General features: G+C 45.6%; 1 long non-coding RNA gene and 1 pseudogene across 1 annotated transcript in view; both read right to left on the bottom strand.

Annotated features, from left to right (window-relative positions):
• Nucleotides 1-698: 698 nt before the first annotated feature.
• LOC102261944 lies at nt 699-9,375 on the bottom strand (annotated as a pseudogene).
• A 260-nt stretch (nt 9,376-9,635) lies between these two features.
• The window catches only part of LOC106724352, a 26,370-nt gene continuing 20,271 nt past the window's right edge, over nt 9,636-15,734 (bottom strand). The window contains exons 3-5 of the long non-coding RNA XR_001360115.1: nt 14,314-14,316; nt 10,913-10,916; nt 9,636-10,024 (exon numbers count right to left, since the gene is read on the bottom strand). This is a non-coding gene — a long non-coding RNA (uncharacterized LOC106724352). The remainder of the gene's footprint in view (nt 10,025-10,912; nt 10,917-14,313; nt 14,317-15,734) is intronic.

Raw genomic sequence — 15,734 nt, forward strand, 5'->3', positions numbered from 1 at the left:
GAACGTTTCGTGAAGATGGGATTTGGCCTTTAATAACTGTTAGGTTAGAGCAACAAGAAGAACACGCATTACATATGTGGGGAATACCATGAACAAAAGCAGAGAGGCAGAAAAAATAGGACTAGTCACAGTGGGTCCTATTTATCGCGCACCTATTATGTGCCTTGCGCCATGCTGCGCTTTCTGTAATCGTTATATTTAATCCTCACAACAATCCTGGGATTGTGGGGTGGGTATTTCACAAGTAAGAGAACTCAGGGTTAGAGAAGTACACATGTCAGGCTCATGACTCAGTGCCCTGCTCCACCCGCTGCTTAGGAAGGTGGGGCTGTTAAGAGGAAGGGTACCACTCTGGACAGTAGAAGGCAGTCCAGCGGGCAGATTGGTGAGGCTAGTTTAGGAGACGCTGGGTGTTGAACAAGGATGCTGGACCTGATAAGTCACAGGAGACTGCTGTCGGTTTTTTAGCACACGTGCAGCATGCCACACATTGGAGTTGACTAGATACGAGTTCAAGGCCGTATTCCACGTTAGCTGTATGACTCTGGGACGCAGAGGTAAACTTGCTGAGACTCAGTTTTCCCATTTGTGAAATGTGTTTAACAGTAGTGTCGATTCATAGGGTTGAGAGGCTTAAATGAGGTAGCGTATTTAAAGCTTCTACTAAAGTACTTGGCATATAATAAGCACTTGATATATGAAGCTACTGCTACCAAGACAGTGTTTAAGGACGATAATTCAGAGAGAAACAGCTACCAGACTCTCCCCTTGAGAGATGTGACGAGATGGCTTTTGATTCTTGGGATGAGAAGAGACAGGTAGCAATGAATTTATGAACATGGCAAGGGTGAGTCCACAGGACTTGGTGACTGATGGAGGGACAAAGGGACAGGAAAACCCAACGGCACAAATTTAGGAGAATTTGAGAAGTGTGATAACATGACCAGAAATTAGGAAGTGAGGGAGGACGTTAGGCTTGGGGGGTAGGGGATAAATTAAGTTTTGGGTATTTTGAGTTTGAAATGATGACAACACAGCAGGGAGCATGTACTAGAAGCTTTGGCAAAAATGGTTGGCTTTTTGGAAATGTAGCTTTGGGGATTCTTTTAGTAAGTGTATTTATTGAGAAAATAAAAGTGAACTGGTGTCCAGTATAAAGTGAGAAGACCAGAGGACCAGGGTTGATCCTGGGAGTGCCCACAGTCAAGGAACGTGAAATGGGCGAGGAGACGTGGAAAGTCATAGGAAAGGAGCAGAGGGAGATTGGGCAAAAATGTAGATCACAGAAGTCCTAACAGGGAAGGGACTTTCCAAAAGGAGGAAGGGACCCACCAGGCCCAGGGCTGCTGAGGGCAGAAAAGACTGAGGGGATTGGGAGGGGACTTCTGCAGTTGGTACAGTGCTGGCGTGGGGCCCAGCCTGGGAGGCACCAGCGGGAGTGAAAGCCAGCAGGCAGTGCCCATTCATCTGAGATGTAAGTACATGAGAGAACCAGGCTGCGGCTGAGAGGCCAGGACCACCAGCAACCCTCCGAGGGAGCTTCAGTTCAGACCACCCATTAGCACGGCCCGTCCTTCACCAACATGCCTCCTTCCCGTGATCACTCTCACAGTCTTGGTCTGACTTCCATTAACTTTTGTCTTCTCCTTTCGGTTTCACTATTGCTACGACACTCATCAACCTGACCCATTGAACCCCAGCCCCACCATTTCTGATGATGTCATGGCTCCTACGACCTTTCACAAACACATCTAAGATGGTCTGTTTCTCTTTCAAAGGCATCATCAGGAATGCAAGTTATTTCACCTTGCATCAATAAGTAAAATGCATTGATTTTTTGGTTTGACACAGGTATCTAAAAGATGACAGTGGTGGTTATTATCACTGTAGGTTTCAGATCACTCCTCGCAAACACTCTCTAAGTTCCTGCCTCTTTGCTGGAATTCCATCAGGAGTTGCACCCAGCTGTTACTTGGAACATGCCCAGGAAACAGCCTCCCTGCCCAGCCCACTGAGAATCAGCCTTCCCCCACGGAGCCTCTCCAGGTGGGTTTCTTTCCCTTTGCCCTGGTTAAGCCTAGGACTTCCAGTTACTTCCCTCTCTCTCCTTCCCAGACTTGCTCCCTGCTTTCCATCTCCACCAACAAATGCTGTGTACCAATGACCAGTGTAAATGCAGTTGCTGCACTGTGTAAGTAATGCCTTATTTTCCTTCTTTTGTTGGTTTTACCTGGTAAGTTGGCCTGAGTTAACTTCATTTCACATTACCTTATATCATACAGATCAGAAACCCTGTCTAATTCAGTGCGTCTAACTAGCGGTCACCCTCTATACTCCAGTATCCCCACAGTGTCCTGGAACACTTGGGACTTTATAAATGCTTTTTGTTGATGAGTTGATAATTGGGGTCACAAATAGCCTCATTTTCTCCCATTTCCTGCAAACACATCTCGGGTATCAACTTTCTTCGCTGTGAGCAGTTCTGAGTCCCCGTCTTCCTTCCAGAGAGTTTCAGGAAAGAGCCTCTTTCTTAATAACTTGTATCATGATGTCTTCATGCTTTCCTTGCACTCACTCTGCCTTTGGCAGGTACAACAACTGCATCCTGATTGGGAGAATTCTCCGCAGACTAGCTTCTGGTGATGCACATTTCAAACTAATTCCTTTTGGTTCCGTATACCACAGGACACAGCCATGTCCTGTGTGACCTCTCGTCCTGGCCTCTAGCATCACAGCGCCGGGTGAGTCAGCCAGCAAGCCAGAGCAGGATTCCTGGAAGTCACTTCTACTTCAGGATGCCCAGTGATAACTTCACTGTCTGCTGAAGTTACTGAAAACCACATCAGCATATCCCTGTCCACCAGAAATTGTATCTTGTGGTTTAATTTCCCCTTAACAGGATCTCCAAAGTGTCCATAACCATTCCAATGACACCTGACACAGGAGAAATGTGATGGAGGGGAGGTTGAAGTGGAAGAGTACAGTAGACTTAACCAATTGCAGCTAAGATCTCTTGCCCCTGAAAATTTACAGAACACACGTGCATATGAACACGTTCTGGGTCCCTCCTGGTGCCTTGACAGAAGGTGCCATTGCTAGTGAGGGGCTCTGAAGCTAAAGCTTCATTAAGTGCATAGAAAACCTACCTTTCTACTCCACCTCTCTAAGTTCTGTTTCCTCATCTGCAAAAGAAGAGTGATGTTTGCTTTGCCTATTTGAAACTAATGAAATCATCTAGTTTTTAAAAACCGCTTTATATTATTGCTTAATGCATCATCAGGGCTTGCTGTCACATTATTTACCCAAATTGGCTACAACAACATCTCCCTTCCCACATCCTCTTCTTACAAAACACGTCGACGCTCCTCCCATTGAGAGGTAGATTCTCTGATCCCTCCCTTTGTGTTTGGGTGGGCTTGTGACCACAGCAGAAGTGGTGATATGATCCCCAAACCTAGGTCATAAAAGGTGATACATCGTCTACCTGGCCCTGTTGGGATGCTTGTTCTTGCAACCCAATAGCTGTGAGGAAGCCCATGCTGTAGAGAAGGCCACATAAAGAAGAACAGACAGCTTGGCCAGAATGGCTTAGTGGTTGAATGTTGACCTATGAACCAGGAGGTCATGGTTCGGTTCCCAGTCATGGCACATACCTGGGTTGTGGGCTCAATCCCTAGTGCAGGGTGTGCAAAAGGCAGCTGATTGATGATTCTCTCTCATCATTGATGTATCCCTCTCTCCACCCTCTCCCTTCCTCTCTGAAATCAATAAAAATATTAAAAAAGAAGAAGGAAGAGGAGGAAGAGGAAGAGGAGGAGGAGGAAGAGGAGAAGAAGAAGAACAGACAGTCACCTCCAATTTCCCAGCTGGGTGATGGTGCCATCTTGAAAGTGAACCCCCAGTCCCCGTTAAGCTGACACTGAGTGAGTAAGGACAAGCTGTAGATTCAGGAGCAGGATAAGTGACTGTTGTTGTTTTAAGCCCTTACATTCTGGAGAGGTTTGTCACGCAGCAATCGGTAACTGATACATCACCGATCCTTCCACTCTCTCCGTGACCACACCTCACAGTTCCCTGCCTCTGTGCCTATTCTCATTCCTTTTCTTCCATCAGCGTGTCCTCTTCCCATTGAAATCTTACGGCTCCTCAAGGTCTCATTCAATTGGCACTTCCTCCAGGAAGCTGTCCTCATTGCTCCAGTTGGTTGTGATCTCTTCCCCCTCAGAACTCTTGGAAAACTTTGTTTCTACCACTTATATAGTACTTATTGCCAGGATTGATATCCAACATATTTAGCAACTGGCTAAGCCAAGTACTGACCAATCAGAAGGGAGGCCTCCTGAGTTCGCAGCCCTGTGATTTCCTTGCCCTGCAGCCAAGCTGGTTCCACACAGACTTAGCTCCTCTTCCAGCCTGCCAGCACCTTCAGGGCGGGGCACCTCATCTCTGTAAGTGTCCCCTCCCCCATGGGTCTTCCATGTAATATACTATATATGTATATTGTTGTATGAGTAATTTGTTGAGACTTAAAAAAAAAATCTCTGACTAGTAAACGAGAAGGTCCAGAGAGAATACCTAGGGAGCAAAAGGAGTAAAACTTTAAAACTACAAATAACTGAGAAATAGGTAAATCTCCTGAAACCAGGGCCGTGAAGCCCCAGGATCTTTGACCTGAGAGCTTACCGATCCCTTCACTGGTTCTCACACTTTTGTGTGCAAAAGGATCACTTGGGGAAAATGAGTGTGGGTGGGGGCTGGGGGAGAGAATGTGGGTTCTGGGTCCCGCCCCCAGACATTCTAGATAAGTAGGTCTGGGTGGGGCTGATGAAATCTCCTCCGTAACCAGCTCTCCAGGTGACTCTGATGCTGGCATCCGAGGACCACACTTTCGGGAGCCCTGCTTATTCAGGGCAAGGGAGCAAAAGGAGTTTATTCCTCTTGCTGTAGACCTGTGCCCTTTGGACTGGCTATGGGCCCTGGACTGCCGAGAGTGGAAGAGGCAACATGGTCGGAAGGACAGAGAAGTTGGGAAAGCCATACTTCAGGTCTGTCTTTAAGGAGAATAGCTGCTGTAATCTTTGGGTGGTGGCAACATGAAACAAACACTGCATGGAGATCAGCAGACAGACAAGTTGCCTGGTTGGCTGGGGAGTCTTCTGTCTGGGGGTGTCCTGATGTGGGGTGACCTGTTTCCTCATAGTCAAGTAAATTGTTAAGGGTGTGACTCACTCTGTGAGTTTAGCCTCCACCCTTGGCTACCCGGTTCCTACCAGTCCAACGTCTAATTTCATTCACTCATAACCCCAGAGCTCACATCAGAACCACAGATTCTAATATCAGATTATCTACTTTAACTCTTTTTTTTTTCCAGAATAAAATCTAGACAGTTCTGAATCTTTCAACTATTTAGGAAAAAATCCACAGTCTTTCCAGTTTTCTTCTTCCAGCTTCAGGCTCCTCATCTCCTAGCATCCTTCACCAAAGAGTGAGTCCGCCCTGGAATCTGAGTGTCAGATGAGGTCTCAGAGCCACTGCTTATGCCTGTGACCTCACCCTGTGATTCCTAAGAGGTGCTCCCCAGCCTTTGACATTTCAGCATCTTCCTGGAATAAAAACTGAGGGGTGTTCTTTAACTCAACAGCTTTCCACCACCAGCATCTTCCCCATTTAGAAGGGGAAGCAGTGAGCAGTGAGCAAGTACCACTGCTCTCCATGAATTATTGTCACCCTCAAATTATTCAGGAGCTGCGGAATATATCTATCTTATGTAAAATTTTGGGCCTTTCAGAAATACTCTTTATCTTCTCCAATCCTTGTGCATTGAAAAAATTTTATAAATATCTGCCCAGAACATAATTTTAAAATCTGACTTGGCTTGGGGTGCTAAACACACAATACAGATGATAATGTATTGTAGAATTATATACCTGAAACCTGTATACTTTTATTAACCAATGTCACCATAATAAATTCAATTAAAAACCTAACATCTCTGAAGTGGTTGAGATGCTGTAGAATTTGAATGCTGGAATAGTGTGCAGTGTTGTACAAATGGAACCACAAAGATGGACAGTCCTATCATTGCCACAGACTTTCCTTATGACAGAATGCAGACGTCCTGTCATTGGTCTCCAATAGCGGTGCTTTGTTGATTTTGTTCACCATGTGAGCATTCATATCAACACTGTACAAAGTACTCTTTACCACAAGTTCATTTCCTTCTACACAACACTGTGAGGCAGGTGTGCGTTTAAGATCAAGAAGCCAAGGCACTTAGAGGTTGTATCTAAGGTCACAGAGCTAGTGAGTAACAATCAGGGCCTTGACCCAGGACCTCAAGGCCAGTTCCAGGGCACATTCCATCCTGTCACGTGGTGCTCGCTCTGTGTACGGGCTGAGCCGGGCCCACACCGCTTGTTGTTGAGACAGCCTGAGAGCAGCCAGGAGCATGCACCTTGCAGACCTCCAGCCCCCGGCAGCATAATGGGCCCGGCACCAGCCGCTGTCCTCTGCTCTAACATCCATCTCTGCCTCTGCTGAGGTCACCCTTCCCACAGGCTGCTCCTGGCCAATGACTGGGTGTGGCAGGGGCATGTGGAACAGGCCCCTTCCTGGGACACATGGGACTCCTCTCACTGGAGACTTTGTCCTGGGACCTCCTGGCCTTGCTCAACTTTCCTGAGATCGCATGGGGGCCAAGGAAGGCCACACACCTTCCTTCCTCTCCTTCTCTCCAGGCCAAGCCCATTAAAGTCTGCAGGGAGCTCCCTGTCTGCAGCTCCCTAACCAAACCCTTGACTGCTGCTTCTCAGACCCCACATTATCACAGGCTTCTCATTCCTTGTGCGGATGCCCATGTGAGACATAGCTCCAGGCTCAGGAACCAGAGGAGAACCTAGTGTTCAGACTCTCCAGTGAGGTAGCAGGTGAACCAGGAAGGCAAGAGACAGACAGAGTAGGCCAATTTCAACATGCATGACAGTGCTGGGCTGAATCTGTCCCGAGACATGGAATCTTCCGGGAAAGTAGACACTGCCGTGGGCATGTCGCACAGCAGCCTTGAAGTGGTGGGAGGAAGTAGCAGTTCCTGAGAGGGGGGTCCCCGATGAAGCCCCGCCTCACCGTGGAAGACCAGTTCTTTCTGTTTGACCTCTGTATCCCTCTTGTTTCCAAAGCCGCTGTCCTCCAGACCTGCTCTTGTTGACCTTGGCAGAACCTGTGAGGTGGAAGAGCAGGCAGCTATGATGAATACTCGTTAAAGAAAAACGTCTGTGCTGAGTCTGCCAGAGAGGAGATGTCAGAAAAGACATTAGTCTTTGTCTGTATCTGTCATTCGAAGAAGGAACCAATTTCAAAATCATATCTCACGCTTTCTCCTCCCCTGAGTCACGGAGCAAGCTTACCATTCCTGTGTTCACTCACTGAACACAGACTGAGCCCTGCCGTGCCCGGGGGCTGGGATTCAGAGAAGAAATGCTGTCCATGGAGCCACTGCACACGTCAGGGAACGGGGACAGCCGAGGGGATCTAGGGAGACTCCGGGATTGAGACAACTCAATTCACCAACTCAACCGAACACCAACTTTTCTTTAACTTTGCTGATAAACTTATTTACCATGGTGGCAACGCTCTCATTTTAGAAGCACACAGCAATTCTCCTCTAGTGGATCTCTAATTACCCAGGTGTGGCTGAGGACAGCCGGATGCCGATGTGGGCGATGGTGGCACCTGCATCATCAGGCTGCCTTTGCTGGGCCTCAGGTTGTGTGGACGGATAGCTGTGCTCTGGGGCTGTGATCCTCAGAGTTTCCACTTCACCGTTTTTCAGCTCCCTGGAGCTCCACACAGTCCCCAGTGTCTTGAGATGACCAGCGGGGCAGAGGGGATGGGTTTGCACGTCAAGAAGCAAAGTTGTACAACACCCTTTAGATTGTCTCGTCCAAGAGCCACCTGGGGCAGTTGAACACTTGAAATATTGTTAGTCTGAATTGAGATGTGCTGTATGTATAAAATACACAATGGATTTTGGAGACCAAGTTTAAAAAAAAGAATGCAAAACATCTCTCTAAAGTTTTGATATGGATTACATGTTGAAATACTATTTTTGGGCATACTGGGTTCAATAACATATTAAAATTAACTCCATCCACTTCTTTGTACTTTTTATGTAAACTGGGCCATTTTAATGACTGCAGACATGTAAACTGTGAGCTAGTACTCAGGAACATCACAGTAAAGGAGCTTTCCTGATCGGTGCACAGTCTTCAATAATTATAAGGAGTTACTTGCTGTCAAACCAGTAAGACTGCATTTATGCATCCATCGTTTTCAGGATGGCTGGTAACCCGGGCATATTTTCACGTCACAAGGCCCAACTCGCTCACATTCACCTTGATGACAGCACCTTTGCTGATAACACCCAAAGTTGTATGAAGTGGGGATGAGGGTTTCTTCTTTACATAAAATACTGGCAGGACAAAGGTGGCCTTCAGTGCAGGCTGTGTTACATGGGCCTGATGAATCTTTCATATTTAGGTGGTTTTCAAGTAAAGCCACCTCCAACAAAGCAGACTTTGGTAACCAGCCTCTTCGACACTTTCTTTTTTCTCTTTCCTGTTCGGATAACGTTTAATACCCCTGTGTCTCCCTGGGCACGGACTCTGGCTGCCCATTGTGCCACTCTCTCTTTTCGTTTTTGTTTCATCCCTTTGGAAAGTGCTTTAGCTGGGGTGGGTCCCTCTCTGCCCAGCAGATGAGCAGGGACTTCACCCTGGGGACTCTTCGTCATTCTTATGTTTGGTGTTTCTCTTCTCACGCTTCCTGATGGTCCCTCTCATCTGTGTCTCCTCAGCACTGTGCTGTGCAGGGTAGAGCCTAGCCTTCAGTCCACACATCTTTTTGTCCTTTCAGTCCCATGTCATTAACTCTTATTTATCTTGATTTTTTTTTGTTAGCAGATTTATGAATCCAATTTTTCTTTAGACTTTTGAAAATTCCTACTCAGTTCAATGATATGATCTGAAAATGGCTCAGAAACCTGTATTTTAGAGTAAGTGTCAGAGTCCTCTCCACCAGTCTCTCTGAAGAGGAAACATTTTTGCAAAAAGTATCAGAGTAAGACAGTGACCCTATAAATGACCGACTTGGAATGACTGTTAAAGACCAGATTACAATGCAAATGACAGATTTGTTTTTCTCAACACATATTTTAGTGTAATTCGAATTGCAAATAAAAACATTTTATCAGGACATTGTGGATTCTTAGAAATTTTATACAACTTCTATAATATTTCTTTTAATAACAGTAATATGTGCATATGAATATAACACAATTGTTACTGTTATTTGACAGTGCTTTCCATATAATTTAAACATATCAAATAGACTTAATTAGTTTAATTCCCCTCTTTTACAGAGAGGAAGAGACATTCTTTGAAATGTTTCAGGGATCCTGATAAATATTCTCAAAGTTATTTTCAGGTTAAGAAAGACTAATTTTTGAATTTATGGAAGTTTGTCAAACATATCAAAATTTTAAAACATTAGGTCCAATGGGATCATAGGTTCTTGTGACATATATTGTTTGTTCATTTAGTCACGGTGACAGACTACTTACCCATCTGATCACAGTGACAGTGCCAGCCTAGGCCCTGTCTCAGGATCCCACACTCAGGGCCCTGTGAATAGAGTGACTGCTGTCTGGGTAAGCCCGCCAGAAGACTGCCTGCAGGCTGGTGCGCTGGAGACTGCTGCCTGTTTCCACCCTCAGTTGTGTGCGCCATTGAAGCATATCTGTTAAATGCAGATACAGAAACCTTCTTCTACAGTAAAGTTTATTTGGAGAGGGTGTGGCTAGAGAGCTGTCCAGTGAGGAAAGCAGGAACAGGTTATGAAGGACATCCTAGAAATTCTTGTAAAGAGTTAGAATTTTACTGGTTGACATTGAGAAGTTAGTTGAATTGGAAGATTGGGATACTTATAATTTACTAGAGGCCCAATACACGAAATTCATGCAAGAGTAGGCCTTCCTTCCCCTGGCTGCCGGCACTGGCTTCCCTCCAGCATCCGGGACCCGGGCTTCCCTCGCAGAGGAGGCCCCACCCACCTGCTGCAGCCCGCTGGTCGGTGGCATGGGCCTTCCTCTGCAGTGCCATCATGGGGCAATGGCCGGGCCCCCGATCAATCGCATTGCACCCGCCTTAGCTGACCTGGCACCAGTGGGTGTCATAGCGTAGTCCTAGATGGTTGTCCGGATGGTCGTTCTGCTGTTCGGCCATTCGGTCAATTTGCATATTATGCTTTTATTATATAGGATATTCAACATCGACTAAATAAAGTCAAATCACCTCAAGACACAGAAAGTCAGGTGTTGTGGGGGAGCAGGATGACTTCTGGAATCCCTGACTTTATCTAGCAACTATGCTGGAGCAGCACTGCATGCTGGGAGAGGGCCTGACCAGTGAGGCTGGGAGAACTCATTGACTCCATCATAAAGTTAATGATGTCAGTGGATCAAGTGCACTTAAGAAAGAAAAAGGATGTGGGAGAAGGAAGGACCATAGCTTAAATAGAGAAGACCATGTGATAATCATCAGTACTTACAGAAAAGTGTTCTTTTGGTGGAAATATCCTTCTTCCTTATTGCTGGAAGTCTGAGAGAGCTGTATCAGCAAATCTGAGCCGTAGCACAATAATGCTGAAAGAGTCCTGCCGACTATGGATGTTAACACAGCTTCACTAGGGCCCTAGTTCACTGAAGGTGCTAGCCACGTATTCACATAAATGTTTCCGCAAAATTTGCAAAAGATAATTTAGCTGTAATCAGTTAATACTGTTGCCATTCTCTGCTCCAGGTTCCCTCTATCACCATCTTCCCTTGAGAGTGCTAAAATGGCCAGCTCATTTTTAGAACCCAGCTAAGGGAACTGGAGTTGGGAATATATTACTTTGGGATTGGGGAGATATATTTATGGGCTTTCCAGTTCTTGTATGTATATTTCTAACCTTCCCATGTTCCCAGAACTACCTCTAGATTCTCTTTCAACTCCCCAGCATCTTATGTCCAGAGGGCCCGCAGTCATATCTCCTTATCAGCCTGTCCTAAGGCATCTGGAAGTATGTGGGGAGTAAAAGAGAAACCAGGATGAATGGTACATAGTCAGAAGTTATACTATTGAAAATTCTTCTGATCAGCACTTATTTAAAGTGAAAAGCAATGGATTCAGTTCTCATCAATGTCTGATCAAAACTGTCAATTAAAAAAATTCCATCAACCCTGTGGAAGGAAAGAATGCATTTTCCTTCTCTTCTCTCTATAGAAAATTGTAAAAATGTCTTCCTCCCAAAAATCCATACCCCAGGCTTATCATGAGAAGAATATCAGTCAAATCCCATTAGGACATTTTACAAAATTAAATGGCCAGTATGTACCCTTCTAAGTGGTCAAGCTTCCCCAAAACAAGGATAATCTGACAAACTATCACAGCCAAGAGGAGCAATTTTTCTGTAAGTCTAGAACTGTTCCATAAATAAAGTTTATGAAAAATATAATGTAAAGAAGCAATTAACAAGTATGCAGCCAAAAGGTAGGGTCTAAAAATTATTACAAAGGTAGGAGAAAAGAATTAATATTTTTTAAGGTTATTTTTCTGGATTTTGTGAAATTTATGGTGTTATACATTTTTTGTGTTATAAACTTTTTAAATTTGTATTTTACTATATTTCTGTTTTCATTCTAAAAAATTTTTGTTTATATCCAACTTTATATTTGTAATTTTCTTAAAGAGGTCCCCTAAATTGTGTGAACGTCAGACTCCACAAAACCTGGCTCCACCCTTTGTTGCCATTGATCACATATGAATATATAGAAAAATGTGTCCAATTCACAAACCGAGTGCCTACGATGTGTAAATACTATACTAGGACTTGCAGGTAAGTGGGGGTATATGAAGATTAACAAGCACTTACAGCTTCATGGGAGAGACAGGTATCTGTCTAATGCAGACGTAGCCTCAAAACAGATTGAGTGACAAACACCCAGCCACTGACGCCAACCCTTTCTTTAATCATCCACTTACCAAGATCTGGAATTTAAAGCACATTGGCCATTATCAATTGATGCAGCTCTACTTCAGATGGCCCTGCTCAAAAGCAATGGGCGTAGGAGATCAATAATAATCACAACTTTGCAGTTGGCAATCACAAGTGGGAGCTTTGGAGACAAGACCATTGTCAACCTGCCCCTCAGCCTGTCCCCCAAAGGACTTTGACTCTATTTAGCTTCTCTAGTAGATTGATCAATCAGTTTTTGGCAGATGTAGATTGGATCTAGCCAGAATTAGCCACAAAATTTTAATCAATCCAAAAACGTAATGGGGTGAGAGCAACTTAAAAAGAGACTCAAACTTCCACTAGGAAACTTGTTCCACTGCAGCCTCCAATCGGCTCTTGTTCGCTTGGCTAAAGAGATGCTTGGCTAAAAGAAAGTAGAAAAAACGGTTTAAGTCTCCTACTTCTTTCCAAGTCCCCAAAACGGAATCCTGAACTATGGAGTCTGGAACCTTCATTGAGAACACTGAGGCCATGGGCTGTCAGTCCTTGCAACACCCTTCTGTGTTAGGTTATTATTATAGGAATAAGACTGTTATTATAATAATACTAAGACTTTTATCCCTGTCTTACAGAGGATGAAATGGGGCTTAATGCAAAGTAGCTCAACTCCCAAACCTGTGTTCTTAACCACTATGCAGTCCTGCCTCTCATCATACCCTCTGTCTGATGGTCACAAGACAGCCCTTCAAACCGTGAAACTTCTATATATACAAAAGGCTAATATGCAAAGTGTCCCCTTGGGAGTTTGACTGTGAGACCAGGAGTTCAATTGCTCGCTATGATGTGCGCTGACCACCAGGGGGTGGCGCGGAACATGGCGGGCGACCAGCGGCAGCGTTGGCATGCGGGTGGCAAAGGAAGGAGGAGGCGGGGAGGCAGGGAACCTGATTGGCCCTGATCACTGGCCAGGGCTAGGGATCCTACCTGTGCATGAATTTTGTGCACTGGGCCTCTAAGTTTGGAATAATTAGGGAGAAGCGTGTGTGTTTTTAAAGTGTTAGTGCTGAAAGGAACCTGAGAAAATATTTAGTCTAGCCCTCTATTTCCAGAAGAGGTTGCCTCCCAACGTCAGGACGGCTCTGCCAGAGGGGACGGAATCCAGTTGTGATGCCTGGTTGTGTGCCTTTCCCACTCTAGAGCTGCCAGCCACCGGCACTGAGGGCTGAACCCAGGGAGAGGCACGCGTTTGGGAGAAACGTGTTTTGGAGTGGGGAGGGGTAAGGGGAGAGCCAGTGACAGTTGTCACATGTTATGAGTTGAATTGTGTCCCCCTTCCCCTCCAGATTTATATGTTGAAGTCATAACCCCCAGTACCTCAGAATGGATGTTATTTGGAGATAGAGTCTTTACAGAGGCAATCAAGTTAAAATGAGGTCATTAGGGTGAACCCTAATACAATATGACTGGTGTCCATATAAGGAGAAATTTGGGCACAAACACATGCAGGGGGAAAACCATGTGAGGAGACATTGGGAGAAGATGACCATCCCCAAGCCCAAAAGAAAGGCCTGGAACAGATGCTTCCCACACAGCCTTCTGAAGGCACCCCCGCTGTTCACACCTTGATTTTGAACTTGCAGACTCCAGAACTTGTGGGACAATACTTTAATGTGTTTAAGCCACCCAGTCTGTGGTCCTTTGTTATGGCAGCCCCAGCAAACTGATCCAGCACAGAACTTGGGAAGTGCCTGAGGAGGCACCAGGCTGAAGGACTGGTTGGAGAAGAGGAAAAAGGAGAGGCTAAAATGATGAAATCCTGGGTGGGGAGAAAGAGACCTGGGCAGAGAAACCAAGGATTAGCCAAGTGGAAACCCAATCAAAATGAAAGTGGAATCCATTTCTTCTTTTAATTGACGAGTCTAGGTCTGGAATATCTCAGTGTAGAAGGGGACCTAGAAGAACACAGCTGTTACAGAGGCCACTGGAGTGTGGGCTGCCCTCACCTTCACGGTGCCACAGTGCCGGCACACTGCAGAGAAACAATTACTGCCACAACGTCCAGATGTTCTGGAGAGGTGAGGAGAGCCAGGGAAAGTTCTCAGTGTATTGTAGGGCGGAGCCAACTTGAATGTGCTTGAGGCCTCCATGAGCACAGTCATCCCCAGGTACCAATGGGGGGTTGTTTCCACTGAGGATACCAACATCTGTGGTGCTCAAGTCCCTCCTGTAAAATGGAGTGGTGTTTGCATATAACCTGCACACATCCTCTCATATACTTTATTTTTTTTAATATTTTTTATTGATTTTTTACAGAGAGGAAGGGAGAGGGATAGAGAGTTAGAAACATTGATCAGCTGCCTCCTGCACACCCCCTACTGGGGATGTGCCCGCAACCAAGGTACATGCCCTTGACCGGAATCGAACCTGGGACCCTTCAGTCCGCAGGCCGACACTGAGCCAAACCGGTTAGGGCCTCTCATATACTTTAAATCACCTCTAGATTACTGATAATACCTAATGCAATGTAAATGCTATGTAAATAGTTATTATGCTGTATTATTTAGGGAATAATGACAAGAAAAAAGTCTGTATGGGTTCAGTACAGATGCACCCATTTTAGGCCTAATTACACAGTATACACATCAGCAACATGACTTTGTTCCTCTGGAATATTTTTAATCCATGGTTGACTGAACATGCTAAACCACTTATACCAAGGCAATATATTTTCTTTTTTATTCATCATAAGAAAAAATTTAAAAACTTTATTATACTTATTTTACAGTTCAGTATTGCTTTTATTTTGAAACACAAATATATTTTCATGGTTATTATATATGTGCACGCTCTGGAGGCGGGTTGCCTGAGTTCCAAGCGTAGCTTTGCCCTCACTAGCATTCAACCTTTCTGTGCCTCAGTATTCTCATCTGTAAAAGGGGAATGATGACAGCACCTACTTCATAAGATTATGGAGATTCAATCAGATCATGTGAGTGAAGGGTTTCAATAAACGGTATCTGTCATTACCAGAGGCGTTTATTATAACAAGAATTCCTCCCAAGACTCAGATTCAAAGTGTGCTAGATAACAGCCTTCCGCCCGCTGCTGGGCACAAGCATCGCTGGGACCCGGACCACCGGTGATTAGAGGGTAAGGCTACTAGCAGGCCTCAGGCGCCACGAGGAACAGTAACATTTGGGATACCAGCCTGAAAATAAATTGCATTGGCCTCTGAAAACCCCCAAGTAGGTATCGCATGGACGTAGAACCCCTGAAAACCTCACAGCCAGGAAGAGCAGGGTGGAGGGACCCCAGGAACTTGGAGGATGAATGCTGCTCTTGAGCAATGTCTTCAGCTCTAACTATATACCCCGCTGATAAATCGCCCAGGGTTGCTTCATGTCCAGGGCGTTGATGAAGTCCAGACCAGTCCTCCTGGCCAGGGGCTGTGTCAAAACCCTGTGGGGAATGTGGTGAAATCGGGCTAAAAGGGGTCGTGCACGTGGGTGCCAAAGAAAATAGGAAAGGAAAGCGCTGGGGCTGTCAGGGCCCCTTCTGCAGAAGTCACCCCTCCAGGGCCCGCGGACAGCAGACCCCCGAGCTGGCGGGGCTCCTGCGCTGAGGCACCGCAGCTCACCCTTTGCCCTTCCTCGGATTCCTTACGAAACCAGGCACGTCCAGGG

Source organism: Myotis brandtii, unplaced genomic scaffold, assembly GCF_000412655.1.
Source record: "Myotis brandtii unplaced genomic scaffold, ASM41265v1 scaffold802, whole genome shotgun sequence".
In the NCBI taxonomy this organism is placed as follows: Eukaryota; Metazoa; Chordata; class Mammalia; order Chiroptera; family Vespertilionidae; genus Myotis; species Myotis brandtii.